Below are 16,697 nucleotides of genomic sequence, written 5' to 3'. Positions count from 1 at the left end.
GTGTATGGGGTGGTGGTGTGTATGGGGTGGTGGTGTGTATGGGGTGGTGGTGTGTATGGGGTGGTGGTGTGTATGGGTGGTGGTGTGTATGGGGTGGTGGTGTGTATGGGGTGGTGGTGTGTATGGGGTGGTGGTGTGTATGGGGTGGTGGTGTGTATGGGGTGGTGGTGTGTATGGGGTGGTGGTGTGTATGGGGTGGTGGTGTGTATGAGTGGTGGTGTGTATGGGGTGGTGGTGTGTTGGGGTGGTGGTGTGTATGGGGTGGTGGTGTGTATGGGGTGGTGGTGTGTATGGGGTGGTGGTGTGTATGGGGTGGTGGTGTGTATGGGGTGGTGGTGTGTATGGGTGGTGGTGTGTATGGGGTGGTGGTGTGTATGGGGGTGGTGGTGTGTATGGGGTGGTGGTGTGTATGGGGTGGTGTGTATGGGGTGGTGGTGTGTTGAGGTGGTGGTGTGTATGGGGTGGTGGTGTGTATGGGGTGGTGGTGTGTATGGGGTGGTGGTGTGTATGGGGTGGTGGTGTGTATGGGGTGGTGGTGTGTATGGGGTGGTGGTGTGTATGGGGTGGTGGTGTGTATGAGGGTGGTGGTGTGTATGGGGTGGTGGTGTGTATGGGGTGGTGGTGTGTTGGGGTGGTGGTGTGTATGGGGTGGTGGTGTGTATGTGGGGTGGTGGTGTGTATGGGGGTGGTGGTGTGTATGGGGTGGTGGTGTGTATGGGGTGGTGGTGTGTATGGGGTGGTGGTGTGTATGGGTGGTGTGTGTGTGGGTGGTGTGTGTGTATGGGGTGGTGGTGTGTATGGGGTGGTGGTGTGTATGGGGTGGTGGTGTGTTGGGTGGTGGTGTGTATGGGGTGGTGGTGTGTATGGGGTGGTGGTGTGTATGGGTGGTGGTGTGTATGGGGTGGTGGTGTGTTGGGGTGGTGGTGTGTATGGGGTGGTGGTGTGTATGGGGTGGTGGTGTGTATGGGGTGGTGGTGTGTATGGGGTGGTGGTGTGTATGGGGGTGGTGGTGTGTATGGGGTGGTGGTGTGTATGGGGTGGTGGTGTGTATGGGGTGGTGGTGTGTATGAGGTGGTGTGTGTGTATGGGGTGGTGGTGTGTATGGGGTGGTGGTGTGTATGGGGTGGTGGTGTGTATGGGGTGGTGGTGTGTGGGGGTGGTGTGTATGGGGGTGGTGGTGTGTATGGGGTGGTGGTGCGTATGGGGTGGTGGTGTGTATGAGGGTGGTGGTGTGTATGGGGTGGTGGTGTGTATGGGGTGGTGGTGTGTATGGGGTGGTGGTGTGTGTGGGGTGGTGGTGTGTATGGGGTGGTGGTGTGTATGGGTGGTGGTGTGTATGGGGTGGTGGTGTGTATGGGGTGGTGGTGTGTATGGGGTGGTGGTGTGTATGGGGTGGTGGTGTGTTGTTGGGGTGGTGGTGTGTATGGGGTGGTGGTGTGTTGGGGTGGTGGTGTGTATGGGGTGGTGGTGTGTATGGGGTGGTGGTGTGTTGGGGTGGTGGTGTGTTGGGTGGTGGTGTGTATGGGGTGGTGGTGTGTATGGGGGTGGTGGTGTGTATGGGGTGGTGGTGTGTATGGGGTGGTGGTGTGTATGGGTGGTGGTGTGTATGGGGTGGTGGTGTGTATGGGGTGGTGGTGTGTATGGGTGGTGGTGTGTATGGGGTGGTGGTGTGTATGGGGTGGTGGTGTGTATGGGTGGTGGTGTGTATGGGGTGGTGGTGTGTATGGGGTGGTGGTGTGTATGGGGTGGTGGTGTGTATGAGGTGGTGGTGTGTATGGGGTGGTGGTGTGTATGGGGTGGTGGTGTGTATGGGGTGGTGGTGTGTATGAGGTGGTGGTGTTGTATGGGGTGGTGGTGTGTATGGGGTGGTGGTGTGTATGGGGTGGTGGTGTGTATGGGGTGGTGGTGTGTATGGGGTGGTGGTGTGTATGGGGGTGGTGGTGTGTATGGGGTGGTGGTGTGTATGGGTGGTGTGTGTGTATGGGGTGGTGGTGTGTATGGGGTGGTGGTGTGTATGGGGTGGTGGTGTGTATGGGGTGGTGGTGTGTATGGGGTGGTGGTGTGTATGGGGTGGTGGTGTGTATGGGTGGTGGTGTGTATGGGGTGGTGGTGTGTATGGGGGTGGTGGTGTGTATGGGTGGTGGTGTGTATGGGGTGGTGGTGTGTATGGGGTGGTGGTGTGTATGGGGTGGTGGTGTGTATGGGTGGTGGTGTGTATGGGGTGGTGGTGTGTATGGGTGGTGGTGTGTTGGGGTGGTGGTGTGTATGGGGTGGTGGTGTGTATGGGGTGGTGGTGTGTATGGGGTGGTGGTGTGTATGGGGTGGTGGTGTGTATGAGGTGGTGGTGTGTATGGGGTGGTGGTGTGTATGGGGTGGTGGTGTGTATGGGTGGTGGTGTGTATGGGGTGGTGGTGTGTATGGGGTGGTGGTGTGTATGGGGTGGTGGTGTGTATGGGGTGGTGTGTTGGGGTGGTGGTGTGTATGGGGTGGTGGTGTGTATGGGGTGGTGGTGTGTATGGGGTGGTGGTGTGTATGGGGTGGTGGTGTGTATGGGGTGGTGGTGTGTATGGGTGGTGGTGTGTATGGGGTGGTGGTGTGTATGGGGTGGTGGTGTGTATGGGGTGGTGGTGTGTATGGGGTGGTGGTGTGTATGGGGTGGTGGTGTGTATGGGTGGTGTGTATGTTGGGTGGTGTGTATGTATGGGGTGGTGGTGTGTATGGGGTGGTGGTGTGTTGGGGTGGTGGTGTGTATGAGGGTGGGGGTGTGTATGGGGTGGTGGTGTGTATGGGGTGGTGGTGTGTATGGGGTGTGTTGGGGTGGTGGTGTGTATGGGGTGGTGGTGTGTATGGGGTGGTGGTGTGTATAGGGTGGTGGTGTGTATGGGTGGTGGTGTGTATGAGGTGGTGTGTGTGTATGGGGTGGTGGTGTGTATGGGGTGGTGGTGTGTATGGGGTGGTGGTGTGTATGGGGTGGTGGTGTGTATGGGGTGGTGGTGTGTATGGGGTGGTGGTGTGTATGGGGTGGTGGTGTGTATGGGGTGGTGGTGTGTATGGGGTGGTGTGTGTGTATGGTGGTGTGTATGTATGGGGGTGGTGGTGTGTATGGGGTGGTGGTGTGTATGGGGTGGTGGTGTGTATGGGGGTGGTGGTGTGTATGGGGGTGGTGTGTATGGGGTGGTGGTGTGTATGGGGTGGTGGTGTGTATGGGGTGGTGGTGTGTATGGGGTGGTGGTGTGTATGGGGTGGTGGTGTGTATGGGGTGGTGTGGGTGGTGTGTATGGGGTGGTGGTGTGTATGGGGTGGTGGTGTGTATGGGTGGTGGTGTGTATGGGGTGGTGGTGTGTATGGGGTGGTGGTGTGTATGGGGTGGTGGTGTGTATGGGGTGGTGGTGTGTATGGGGTGGTGGTGTGTATGGGGTGGTGTGTTGGGGGGTGGTGTGTATGAGGGGTGGTGTGTATGGGGTGGTGGTGTGTATGAGGTGGTGGTGTGTATGGGGTGGTGGTGTGTATGAGGTGGTGGTGTGTATGGTGGTGGTGTGTATGGGGTGGTGGTGTGTATGGGGGTGGTGGTGTGTATGGGTGGTGGTGTGTGCGGGGTGGTGGTGTGTATGGGGTGGTGGTGTGTATGGGGTGGTGGTGTGTATGGGGTGGTGGTGTGTTTGTGGTGGTGGTGTGTATGGGGTGGTGGTGTGTATGAGGTGGTGGTGTGTATGGGGTGGTGGTGTGTATGGGGTGGTGGTGTGTATGGGGTGGTGGTGTGTATGGGGTGGTGGTGTGTGTGAGGGTGGTGGTGTGTATGGGTTGGTGGTGTGTATGGGTGGTGGTGTGTATGGGGTGGTGGTGTGTATGGGGTGGTGGTGTGTATGGGGTGGTGGTGTGTTGGGTGGTGGTGTGTATGGGGTGGTGTGTATGGGGTGGTGGTGTGTATGGGGTGGTGGTGTGTGTGGGTGGTGGTGTGTTGGGGTGGTGGTGTGTATGAGGTGGTGGTGTGTATGGGGTGGTGGTGTGTATGGGTGGTGGTGTGTATGGGGTGGTGGTGTGTATGGGGTGGTGGTGTGTATGGGGTGGTGGTGTGTATGGGTGGTGGTGTGTATGGGGTGGTGGTGTGTATGGGGTGGTGTGTGTGTTGGGGTGGTGTGTGTGTATGGGGTGGTGGTGTGTATGGGGTGGTGGTGTGTATGGGGTGGTGGTGTGTATGGGTGGTGGTGTGTATGGGGTGGTGGTGTGTATGGGGTGGTGGTGTGTATGGGTGTGTATGGGGTGGTGGTGTGTATGGGGTGGTGGTGTGTATGGGGTGGTGGTGTGTATGGGGTGGTGGTGTGGGTGGTGGTGTGTATGTGGGTGGTGGTGTGTATGGGGTGGTGGTGTGTGTGGGGTGGTGGTGTGTATGGGGTGGTGGTGTGTATGGGGTGGTGGTGTGTATGGGGTGGTGGTGTGTATGGGTGGTGGTGTGTATGGGGTGGTGGTGTGTATGGGGTGGTGGTGTGTATGAGGTGGTGTGTATGTGGTGGTGGTGTGTATGGGGTGGTGGTGTGTATGGGGTGGTGGTGTGTATGGGGTGGTGGTGTGTATGGGGTGGTGGTGTGTATGGGGTGGTGTGTATGGGGTGGTGTGTGTGTGGGGTGGTGTGTGTGTATGGGGTGGTGGTGTGTATGGGGTGGTGGTGTGTATGGGGTGGTGGTGTGTATGGGGTGGTGTGTGTGGGGGTGGTGTGTGTGGGGTGGTGTGTATGGGGTGGTGGTGTGTATGGGGTGGTGTGTGTGTATGGGTGGTGGTGTGTATGGGGTGGTGGTGTGTATGGGGTGGTGGTGTGTTGGGGTGGTGGTGTGTATGGGGTGGTGGTGTGTATGGGGTGGTGTGTATGGGGTGGTGGTGTGTATGGGGGTGGTGTGTATGGGGTGGTGGTGTGTATGGGGTGGTGGTGTGTATGGGGTGGTGGTGTGTATGAGGTGTTGGTGTGTATGGGGTGGTGGTGTGTATGGGGTGGTGGTGTGTATGGGGTGGTGGTGTGTATGGGGTGGTGGTGTGTTCGGGGAGGTGGTGTGTATGGGGTGGTGGTGTGTATGGGGTGGTGGTGTGTTGGGGTGGTGGTGTGTATGGGGTGGTGGTGTGTATGGGGTGGTGGTGTGGATGGGTGGTGTGTGTGTATGGGGTGGTGGTGTGTATGGGGTGGTGGTGTGTATGGGGTGGTGGTGTGTATGGGGTGGTGGGTGTGTATGGGGTGGTGGTGTGTATGGGGTGGTGTGTATGGGGTGGTGGTGTGTAAGGGTTGTATGGGTGGTGGTGTGTATGGGGTGGTGGTGTGTATGGGGTGGTGGTGTGTATGGGGTGGTGGTGTGTATGGGGTGGTGGTGTGTATGGGGGTGGTGGTGTGTTTGGGGTGGTGGTGTGTATGGGGTGGGTGGTGTGTATGGGGTGGTGGTGTGTAAGGGGTGTGTATGGGGTGGTTGTGTGTATGGGGTGGTGGTGTGTATAGGGGTGGTGGTGTGTATGGGGTGGTGGTGTGTGGGGTGGTGGTGTGTTGGGGTGGTGGTGTGTATGAGGTGGTGGTGTGTATGGGGTGGTGGTGTGTATGGGGTGGTGGTGTGTATGGGGTGGTGGTGTGTATGGGGTGGTGGTGTGTATGAGGTGGTGTGTGTGTATGGGGTGGTGTGTGTGTATGGGGTGGTGGTGTGTATGGGGTGGTGGTGTGTATGGGGTGGTGGTGTGTTGGGGTGGTGTGTATGGGGTGGTGGTGTATGGGGTGGTGGTGTGTATGGGGCGGTGGTGTGTATGGGGCGGTGGTGTGTATGGGGCGGTGGTGATATGGGGTGGTGGTGTGTATGGGGTGGTGGGTGTGTATGGGGTGGTGGTGTGTATGGGGTGGTGGTGTGTATGGGGGTGTGTATGGGGTGGGGGTGTGTATGAGGTGGGGGTGTGTATGGGGTGGTGGTGTGTATGGGGGGGTGGTGTGTATGGGGTGGTGGTGTGGATGAGGTGGTGTGTATGTGGGTGGTGTGTATGTATGGGGTGGTGGTGTCTATGGGGGGTGGTGTGTATGGGGGGGTGGTGTGTATGGGGTGGTGGTGTGTATGAGGTGGGGGTGTGTATGAGGTGGTGGTGTGTATGGGGTGGTGGTGTGTATGGGGTGGTGGTGTGTAAGGGGTGTGAATGGGGTTGTGGTGTGTATGAGGTGGTGGTGTGTATGGGGTGGTGGTGTGTATGAGGTTGTGGTGTGTATGGGGTGGTGGTGTGTATGAGGTGGTGGTGTGTATGGGGTGGTGGTGTGTATGAGGTTGTGGTGTGTATGGGTTGTTGGTGTGTATGAGGAGGTGGTGTGTATGGGTTGGTGGTGTGTATGGGTTGGTGGTGTGTATGGGTGGTGGTGTGTATGGGTGGTGGTGTGTATGGGGTGGTGGTGTGTATGGGGTGGTGGTGTGTATGGGTTGGTGGTGTGTAGGGGTGGTGTGTATGGGGTGGTGGTGTGTATGGGGTGGTGTGTATGGGGTGGTGGTGTGTATGAGGTGGTGGTGTGTATGGGGTGGTGGTGTGTATGGGGTGGTGGTGTGTATGGGGTGGTGGTGTGTATGAGGGGTGGTGTGTATGAGGGGGTGGTGTGTATGGGGTGGTGGTGTGTATGGGGTGGTGGTGTGTATGAGGTGGTGGTGTGTATGAGGTGGTGGTGTGTATGGGGTGGTGGTGTGTATGGGGTGGTGGTGTGTATGGGGTGGTGGTGTGTATGGGGTGGTGGTGTGTATGGGGAGGTGGTGTGTATGGGGTGGTGGTGTGTGAGGTGGTGTGTATGGGTTGGTGGTGCGTATGAGGTGGTGGTGCGTGTGGGGTGGTGGTGTGTATGGGTGGTGGTGTGTATGGGGTGGTGGTGTGTATGGGTGGTGGTGTGTATGGGGTGGTGGTGTGTATGGGGTGGTGGTGTGTATGGGGTGGTGGTGTGTATGAGGTGGTGGTGTGTATGGGGTGGTGGTGTGTATGGGGTGGTGGTGTGTTGGGTGGTGTGTATGTTGGGGTGGTGGTGTGTTTTGGGGTGGTGGTGTGTTGTATGGGGTGGTGGTGTGTTGTATGGGGTGGTGGTGTGTATGGGGTGGTGGTGTGTATGGGGTGGTGGTGTGTTGGGGTGGTGGTGTGTATGGGTGGTGTGTATGTTGAGGTGGTGTGTGTGTTGGGGTGGTGGTGTGTATGGGGTGGTGGTGTGTGTGGGGTGGTGGTGTGTAGGGGGTGGTGTGTATGGGGGGTGGTGTGTATGGGGTGGTGGTGTGTATGGGGTGGTGGTGTGTATGGGGTGGTGGTGTGTATGGGGTGGTGGTGTGTATGGGTGGTGGTGTGTATGGGGTGGTGGTGTGTATGAGGTGGTGGTGTGTATGGGGTGGTGGTGTGTATGAGGTGGTGGTGTGTATGGGGTGGTGGTGTGTATGGGGTGGTGGTGTGTATGAGGTGGTGTGTATGTATGGGGTGGTGTGTATGTATGGGGTGGTGGTGTGTATGTATGGGGTGGTGGTGGTGTGTATGGGGTGGTGGTGTGTATGGGGTGGTGGTGTGTATGAGGTGGTGTGTATGGGTTGGTGGTGCGTATGAGGTGGTGGTGCGTATGGGGTGGTGGTGTGTATGAGGTGGTGGTGTGTATGGGGTGGTGGTGTGTATGGGTGGTGGTGTGTATGGGGTGGTGGTGTGTATGAGGTGGTGGTGTGTATGGGGTGGTGGTGTGTATGGGGTGGTGGTGTGTATGGGGTGGTGGTGTGTATGGGGTGGTGGTGTGTAGGAGGTGTGTGTATGTATGGGGTGGTGGTGTGTATGTATGGGGTGGTGGTGTGTATGTATGGGGTGGTGGTGTGTATGGGGTGGTGGTGTGTATGGGGTGGTGGTGTGTATGGGGTGGTGGTGTGTATGAGGTGGTGTGTATGTTGGGGTGGTGGTGTGTTGTGTGGGGTGGTGGTGTGTTGTATGGGGTGGTGGTGTGTATGTTGGGGTGGTGGTGTGTATGGGGTGGTGGTGTGTATGGGGTGGTGGTGTGTATGGGGTGGTGGTGTGTTGGGGTGGTGTGAATGTGGGTGGTGTGTATGTATGGGGTGGTGGTGTGTATGGGGTGGTGGTGTGTATGGGGTGGTGGTGTGTAGGGGGTGGTGTGTATGAGGGGGTGGTGTGTATGGGGTGGTGGTGTGTATGAGGTGGTGGTGTGTATGGGGTGGTGGTGTGTATGGGGTGGTGGTGTGTATGAGGTGGTGGTGTGTATGGGGTGGTGTTGTGTATGAGGTGGTGGTGTGTATGGGGTGGTGGTGTGTATGAGGTGGTGGTGTGTATGGGGTGGTGGTGTGTATGGGGTGGTGGTGTGTATGAGGTGGTGTGTATGTATGAGGTGGTGTGTATGTATGGGGTGGTGGTGTGTATGTATGGGGTGGTGGTGGTGTGTATGGGGAGGTGGTGTGTATGGGGTGGTGGTGTGTATGAGGTGGTGTGTATGGGTTGGTGGTGCGTATGAGGTGGTGGTGCGTATGGGGTGGTGGTGTGTATGAGGTGGTGGTGTGTATGGGGTGGTGGTGTGTATGAGGTGGTGGTGTGTATGGGGTGGTGTTGTGTATGAGGTGGTGGTGTGTATGGGGTGGTGGTGTGTATGAGGTGGTGGTGTGTATGGGGTGGTGGTGTGTATGGGGTGGTGGTGTGTAGGAGGTGTGTGTATGTATGGGGTGGTGGTGTGTATGTATGGGGTGGTGGTGTGTATGTATGGGGTGGTGGTGTGTATGTATGGGGTGGTGGTGTGTATGGGGTGGTGGTGTGTATGGGGTGGTGGTGTGTATGGGGTGGTGGTGTGTATGAGGTGGTGGTGTGTATGGGTGGTGGTGATGTATGAGGTGGTGTGTATGTATGGGGTGGTGGTGTGTATGGGGTGGTGGTGTGTATGGGGTGGTGGTGTGTATGGGGTGGTGTGTATGAGGTGGTGGTGTGTATGGGGTGGTGGTGTGTATGGGGTGGTGGTGTGTATGGGGTGGTGGTGTGTATGGGGTGGTGGTGTGTATGGGTGGTGGTGTGTATGGGGTGGTGTTGTGTATGGGGTGGTGGTGTGTATGGGGTGGTGGTGTGTGGGGTGGTGGTGTGTATGGGGTGGTGGTGTGTATGGGGTGGTGGTGTGTGTGAGGTGGTGTGTATGTGGTGGTGGTGTGTATGTTGGGGTGGTGGTGTGTATGTTGGGGTGGTGGTGTGTATGTTGGGGTGGTGGTGTGTATGGGGTGGTGGTGTGTATGGGGTGGTGGTGTGTAGGGGTGGTGGTGTGTATGAGGTGGTGTGATGTGTGGGTGGTGTGTGTGTATGGGGTGGTGGTGTGTGTGGGGTGGTGGTGTGTATGGGGTGGTGGTGTGTATGGGGTGGTGTGTATGAGGGGGTGGTGTGTATGGGGTGGTGGTGTGTATGGGGTGGTGGTGTGTATGAGGGGGTGGTGTGTATGGGAGGTGGTGTGTATGAGGTGGTGGTGTGTATGTGGTGGTGGTGTGTATGAGGTGGTGGTGTGTATGGGGTGGTGGTGTGTATGAGGTGGTGGTGTGTATGGGGTGGTGGTGTGAATGAGGTGGTGGTGTGTATGGGGTGGTGGTGTGTATGGGGTGGTGGTGTGTATGGGTTGGTGGTGTGTATGGGTTGGTGGTGTGTATGAGGTGGTGGTGTGTATGAGGTGGTGGTGTGTATGAGGTGGTGGTGTGTATGGGGTGGTGGTGTGTATGGGTTGGTGGTGTGTATGAGGTGGTGTGTATGGGGTGGTGGTGTGTATGGGGTGGTGTGTATGGGGTGGTGGTGTGTATGAGGTGGTGGTGTGTATGTGGTGGTGGTGTGTATGGGGTGGTGGTGTGTATGGGGTGGTGGTGTGTATGGGGTGGTGGTGTGTATGGGGTGGTGGTGTGTATGGGGTGGTGGTGTGTATGGGGTGGTGGTGTGTATGGGGTGGTGGTGTGTATGGGGTGGTGGTGCGTATGAGGTGGTGGTGCGTATGGGGTGGTGGTGTGTATGAGGTGGTGGTGTGTTGGGGTGGTGGTGTGTATGGGGTGGTGGTGTGTATGGGGTGGTGTGTATGAGGGGTGGTGTGTATGGGGTGGTGGTGTGTATGGGTGGTGGTGTGTATGTGGTGGTGGTGTGTATGGGTGGTGGTGTGTATGGGGTGGTGGTGTGAATGAGGTGGTGGTGTGTATGGGGTGGTGGTGTGTTGGGGTGGTGGTGTGTGTGGGGTGGTGGTGTGTATGGGGTGGTGGTGTGTATGGGGTGGTGGTGTGTATGAGGTGGTGTGTATGTATGAGGTGGTGTGTATGTATGGGGTGGTGGTGTGTATGGGGTGGTGGTGTGTATGGGGTGGTGGTGTGTATGAGGTGGGGGTGTGTATGGGGTGGTGGTGTGTATGGGGTGGTGGTGTGTATTGGGTGTGTATGGGGTGGTGGTGTGTATGGGGTGGTGGTGTGTATGGGGTGGTGGTGTGTATAGGGTGGTGGTGTGGATGGGTGGTGTGTATGTTGGGTGGTGTGTGTGTATGGGGTGGTGGTGTGTATGGGGTGGTGGTGTGTATGGGGTGGTGGTGTGTATGGGGTGGTGGTGTGTATGGGGTGGTGGTGTGTATGGGGTGGTGGTGTGTATGGGGTGGTGGTGTGTATGGGGTGGTGGTGTGTATGAGGTGGTGTGTATGTTGGGTGGTGTGTATGTATGGGGTGGTGGTGTGTATGGGGGTGGTGGTGTGTATGGGGTGGTGGTGTGTATGGGGTGGTGGTGTGTATGGGTGGTGTGTGTGTATGAGGTGGTGTGTGTGTATGGGGTGGTGTGTATGTATGGGATGGTGGTGTGTATGGGGTGGTGGTGTGTATGGGGTGGTGGTGTGTATGGGGTAGTGTGTATGAGGGGGTGGTGTGTATGAGGGGGTGGTGTGTATGGGGTGGTGGTGTGTATGAGGTGGTGTGTATGTATGAGGTGGTGTGTATGTATGGGGTGGTGGTGTGTATGGGGTGGTGGTGTGTATGGGGTGGTGGTGTGTATGGGGTGGTGGTGTGTATGGGGTGGTGTGTATGAGGGGGTGGTGTGTATGAGGGGGTGGTGTGTATGGGGTGGTGGTGTGTATGAGGTGGTGGTGTGTATGGGGTGGTGGTGTGTATGAGGTGTTGGTGTGTATGGGGTGGTGGTGTGTATGAGGTGGTGGTGTGTATGAGGTGGAGGTGTGTATGGGGTGGTGGTGTGTACGGGGAGGTGGAGTTTATGGGGTGGTGGTGTGTATGAGGTGGTGGTGTGTATGGGTTGGTGGTGTGTTTGAGGTGGTGGTGTGTATGGGGTGGTGGTGTGTATGAGGTGGTGGTGTGTATGGGGTGGTGGTGTGTATGGGGTGGTGGTGTGTATGGGGTGGTGGTGTGTATGAGGTGGTGGTGTGTATGGGGTGGTGGTGTGTATGGGTGGTGGTGTGTTGGGTTGGTGGTGCGTATGAAGTGGTGGTGCGTATGGGGTGGTGGTGTGTATGAGGTGGTGGTGTGTATGGGGTGGTGGTGTGTATGAGGTGGTGGTGTGTATGGGGTGGTGTGTATGAGGGGGTGGTGTGTATGGGGTGGTGGTGTGTATGAGGTGGTGGTGTGTATGTGGTGGTGGTGTGTATGAGGTGGTGGTGTGTATGGGGTGGTGGTGTGAATGAGGTGGTGGTGTGTATGGGGTGGTGGTGTGTATGGGGTGGTGGTGTGTATGGGGTGGTGGTGTGTATGGGTGGTGGTGTGTGTGGGGTGGTGGTGTGTGAGGTGGTGTGTATGTATGGGTGGTGTGTATGTGTGGGGTGGTGGTGTGTATGGGGTGGTGGTGTGTTTGGGGTGGTGGTGTGTATGAGGTGGGGGTGTGTATGGGGTGGTGGTGTGTATGGGGTGGTGGTGTGTATTGGGTGTGTATGGGGTGGTGGTGTGTATGGGGTGGTGGTGTGTATGGGGTGGTGGTGTGTATGGGGTGGTGGTGTGGATGAGGTGGTGTGTATGTATGAGGTGGTGTGTATGTATGGGGTGGTGGTGTGTATGGGGTGGTGGTGTGTATGGGGTGGTGGTGTGTATGGGGTGGTGGTGTGTATGGGGTGGTGGTGTGTATGAGGTGGTGGTGTGTATGGGGTGGTGGTGTGTATGGGGTGGTGGTGTGTATGGGGTGGTGTGTATGTATGGGTGGTGTGTGTGTATGGGGTGGTGGTGTGTATGGGGTGGTGGTGTGTATGGGGTGGTGGTGTGTATGGGGTGGTGGTGTGTATGGGTGGTGTGTATGTTGGGTGGTGTGTATGTTGGGGTGGTGTGTATGTATGGGGTGGTGGTGTGTATGGGGTGGTGGTGTGTATGGGGTGGTGGTGTGTATGGGGGTGGTGTGTATGGGGGGTGGTGTGTGTGGGGGTGGTGTGTATGGGGTGGTGGTGTGTATGGGGTGGTGTGTATGTTGAGGTGGTGTGTATGTATGGGGTGGTGGTGTGTATGGGGTGGTGGTGTGTATGGGGTGGTGGTGTGTATGGGGTGGTGGTGTGTTGGGGTGGTGTGTATGAGGGTGGTGTGTTGGGGGGGTGGTGTGTATGGGGTGGTGGTGTGTATGGGGTGGTGGTGTGTATGGGGTGGTGGTGTGTATGGGTGTTGGTGTGTATGGGGTGGTGGTGTGTATGAGGTGGTGGTGTGTATGAGGTGGGGTGTGTATGGGGTGGTGGTGTGTGCAGGGGAGGTGGAGTTTATGGGGTGGTGGTGTGTATGAGGTGGTGGTGTGTATGGGTTGGTGGTGTGTTTGAGGTGGTGGTGTGTATGGGGTGGTGGTGTGTATGGGGTGGTGGTGTGTTGGGGTGGTGGTGTGTATGGGGTGGTGGTGTGTATGGGGTGGTGGTGTGTATGGGGTGGTGGTGTGTATGGGGTGGTGGTGTGTATGGGGTGGTGGTGTGTATGGGGTGGTGGTGTGTATGGGGTGGTGGTGTGGATGGGTGGTGTGTTGTATGGGGTGGTGGTGTGTATGGGGTGGTGGTGTGTATGGGGTGGTGGTGTGTATGGGGTGGGGGTGTGTATGGGGTGGTGGTGTGTATGGGGTGGTGTGTATGGGGTGGTGGTGTGTAAGGGTGTGTATGGGTGGTTGTGTGTGGGGTGGTGGTGTGTATGGGGTGGTGGTGTGTATGGGTTGGTGGTGTGTATGGGGTGGTGGTGTGTATGGGGTGGTGGTGTGTTTGGGGTGGTGGTGTGTATGGGGTGTGTAGGGGGGGGGGGGTGTGTATGGGGTGGTGGTGTGTATGGGGTGTGTTGGGGTGGTTGTGTGTATGAGGTGGTGGTGTGTATGGGGTGGTGGTGTGTATGGGGTGGTGGTGTGTATGGGGTGGTGGTGTGTTTGGGGTGGTGGTGTGTATTGGTGTGTATGGGGTGGGGGTGTGTATGGGGTGGTGGTGTGTATGGGGTGGTGGTGTGTATGGGGTGGTGGTGTGTATGGGGTGTGTATGGGGTGGGGGTGTGTATGAGGTGGTGGTGTGTGGGGGTGGTGGTGTGTATGGGGTGGTGGTTTGTATGGGGTGGTGGTGTGTATGGGGTGGTGGTGTGTGTGGGGTGGTGGTGTGTATGAGGTGGTGGTGTGTATGGGGTGGTGGTGTGTATGGGGTGGTGGTGTGTATAGGGTGGTGGTGTGTATGGGGTGGTACTGTGTTTGGGGTGTGTATGGGGTGGGGGTGTGTATGAGGTGGTGGTGTGTATGGGGTGGTGGTGTGTATGGGGTGTGTATGGGGTGGGGGTGTGTATGGGGTGGTGGTGTGTATGGGGTGGTGGTGTGTATGGGGTGGTGGTGTGTATGGGGTGGTGGTTTGTGTGGGGTGGTGGTGTGTATGGGGTGGTGGTGTGTATGGGGTGGTGGTGTGGATGAGGTGGTGTGTTGTTGGGGTGGTGGTGTGTATGGGGTGGTGGTGTGTTTGGGGTGGTGTGTATGGGTGGTGGTGTATGGGGTGGTGGTGTGTATGGGGCGGTGGTGTGTATGGGGCGGTGGTGTGTATGGGGCGGTGGTGTGTATGGGGTGGTGGTGTGTATGGGGTGGGGGGTGTGTATGGGGTGGTGGTGTGTATGGGGTTGTGGTGTGTATGGGGTGGGGGTGTGTATGGGGTGGTGGTGTGGTATTGGTTTGGGGGTTGTTCCCCTTCTAGGGTTCTTGTGGAAGCTTTGGTGTTTCAATATTGTGTGTATGAAGTGGTAAGTGTTGCATGGGGTGGTACCAGTGTGTATGGTGGTGTGTATGTAGGGGTGGTGGTGTGTATGGGGTGGTGTGTTGGGGTGGTGGTGTGTTTGGGGTGGTGGTGTGTATGGGGTGGTGGTGTGTGTGGGTGGTGTGTATGTTGGGTGGTGTGTAGTGGGGTGGTGGTGTGTATGGGGTGGTGGTGTGTATGGGGTGGTGTTGTGTATGGGGTGGTGGTGTGTATGAGGTGGTGTGTATGTATGGGGTGGTGTGTGTGTATGGGGTGGTGGTGTGTATGGGGTGGTGGTGTGTATGGGGTGGTGGTGTGTATGGGGTGGTGTGTATGAGGGGTGGTGTGGTGGGGGTGGTGTGTATGGGGTGGTGGTGTGTATGATGTGGTGGTGTGTATGGGGTGGTGGTGTGTATGAAGAGGTGGTGTGTATGAGGTGGTGGTGTGTATGGGGTGGTGGTGTGTATGGGGTGGTGGTGTGTATGGGGTGGAGGTGTGTATGGGGTGGTGGTGTGTTGCGGGGAGGTGGTGTTTATGGGGTGGTGGTGTGTATGAGGTGGTGGTGTGTATGGGTTGGTGGTGTGTATGAGGTGGTGGTGTGTATGGGGTGGTGGTGTGTATGAGGTGGTGGTGTGTATGGGGTGGTGGTGTGTATGAGGTGGTGGTGTGTATGGGGTGGTGGTGTGTATGGGGTGGTGGTGTGTATGGGGTGGTGGTGTGTATGGGTGGTGGTGTGTATGGGGTGGTGGTGTGTATGGGGTGGTGGTGTGAATGGGGTGGTGGTGTGTATGGGGTGGTGGTGTGGATGAGGTGGTGTTTATGTTGGGTGGTGTGTGTTTATGGGGTGGTGGTGTGTATGGGGGGTGGTGTGTATGGGGTGGGGGGTGTGTATGGGGTGGTGGTGTGTATGGGGTGGTGGTGTGTAAGAGGGTGTGTATGGGGTGGTTGTGTGTATGGGGTGGTGGTGTGTATAGGGGTGGTGGTGTGTATGGGGTGGTTCTGTGTTTGGGGTGGTGGTGTGTATGGGGTGTGTATGGGGTGGTGTGTGTGGGTGGTGGTGTGTATTGGGTGGTGGTGTGTATGAGGGTGTGTATGGGGTGGGGGGTGTCTATGGGGTGGTGGTGTGTATGGGGTGGTGGTGTGTATGGGGTGGTGGTGTGTATGAGGTTGTGGTGTGTATGGGGTGGTGGTGTGTATGGGGTGGTGGTGTGTATGGGGTGGTGGTGTGTATGGGGTGGTGGTGTGTATGAGGTGGTGGTGTGTATGGGGTGGTGGTGTGTTGGGTGGTGTGTATGTGGGGTGGTGTGTGTGTATGGGGTGGTGGTGTGTATGGGGTGGTGGTGTGTATGGGGTGGTGGTGTGTATGGGGGTGTGTATGGGGTGGGGGGTGTGTATGAGGTGGTGGTGTGTATGGGGTGGTGGTGTGTATAGGGGTGGTGGTGTGTATGGGGTGGTGGTGTGGATGAGGTGGTGTGTATGTGAGGTGGTGTGTATGTGTGGGGTGGTGGTGTGTATGGGGTGGTGGTGTGTATGGGGGTGGTGTGTATGGGGGGTGGTGTGTATGGGGTGGTGGTGTGTATGGGTGGGGGGTTGTTGGGTGGGGGGTGTGTATGGGGTGGTGGTGTGTATGGGGTGGTGGTGAGTAAGGGGTGTGTATGGGGTGGTTGTGTGTATGAGGTGGTGTGTATGTATGGGGTGGTGGTGTGTATGGGGTGGTGGTGTGTATGGGGTGGTGGTGTGTATGGGGTGTGTATGGGGTGGGGGGTGTGTATGGGTGGTGGTGTGTATGGGGTGGTGGTGTGTATGGGGTGGTGGTGTGTATGGGGTGGTGGTGTGGATGAGGTGGTGTGTATGTGGGTGGTGTGTATGTATGGGGGTGGTGGTGTGTATGGGGTGGTGGTGTGTATGGGGGGTGGTGTGTATGGGGGGTGGTGTGTATGGGGTGGTGTTGTGTATGAGGTGGGGGTGTGTATGAGGTGGGGGTGTGTATGGGGTGATGGTGTGTATGGGGTGGTGGTGAGTAAGGGTGTGTATGGGGTGGTTGTGTGTATGAGGTGGTGGTGTGTATAGGGGTGGTGGTGTGTATGAGGTGGTGGTGTGTATGGGGTGGTGGTGTGTATGAAGGTTGTGGTGTGTATGGGTTGTTGGTGTGTATGAGGTGGTGGTGTGTATGGGTTGGTGGTGTGTATGGGTTGGTGTATATGAGGTGGTGGTGTGTATGAGGTGGTGGTGTGTATGGGGTGGTGGTGTGTATGGGTTGGTGGTGTGTATGAGGTGGTGTGTATGGGGTGGTGGTGTGTATGGGGTGGTGGTGTGTATGGTTTGGTGGTGTGTATGGGGTGGTGGTGTGTATGAGGTGGTGGTGTGTATGGGGTGGTGGTGTGTATGGGGTGGTGGTGTGTTGGGGTGGTGGTGTGTATGGGGTGGTGGTGTGTTGGGGTGGTGGTGTGTATGGGTGGTGGTGTGTATGAGGTGGTGGTGTGTATGGGGTGGTGGTGTGTATGGGGTGGTGGTGTGTATGGGGTGGTGGTGTGGATGGGTGGTG

This window comes from Salmo salar, chromosome ssa11 (genome assembly GCF_905237065.1).
Source record: "Salmo salar chromosome ssa11, Ssal_v3.1, whole genome shotgun sequence".
Taxonomy (NCBI): domain Eukaryota; kingdom Metazoa; phylum Chordata; class Actinopteri; order Salmoniformes; family Salmonidae; genus Salmo; species Salmo salar.
Note: the sequence above shows the minus strand (reverse complement) of the source record.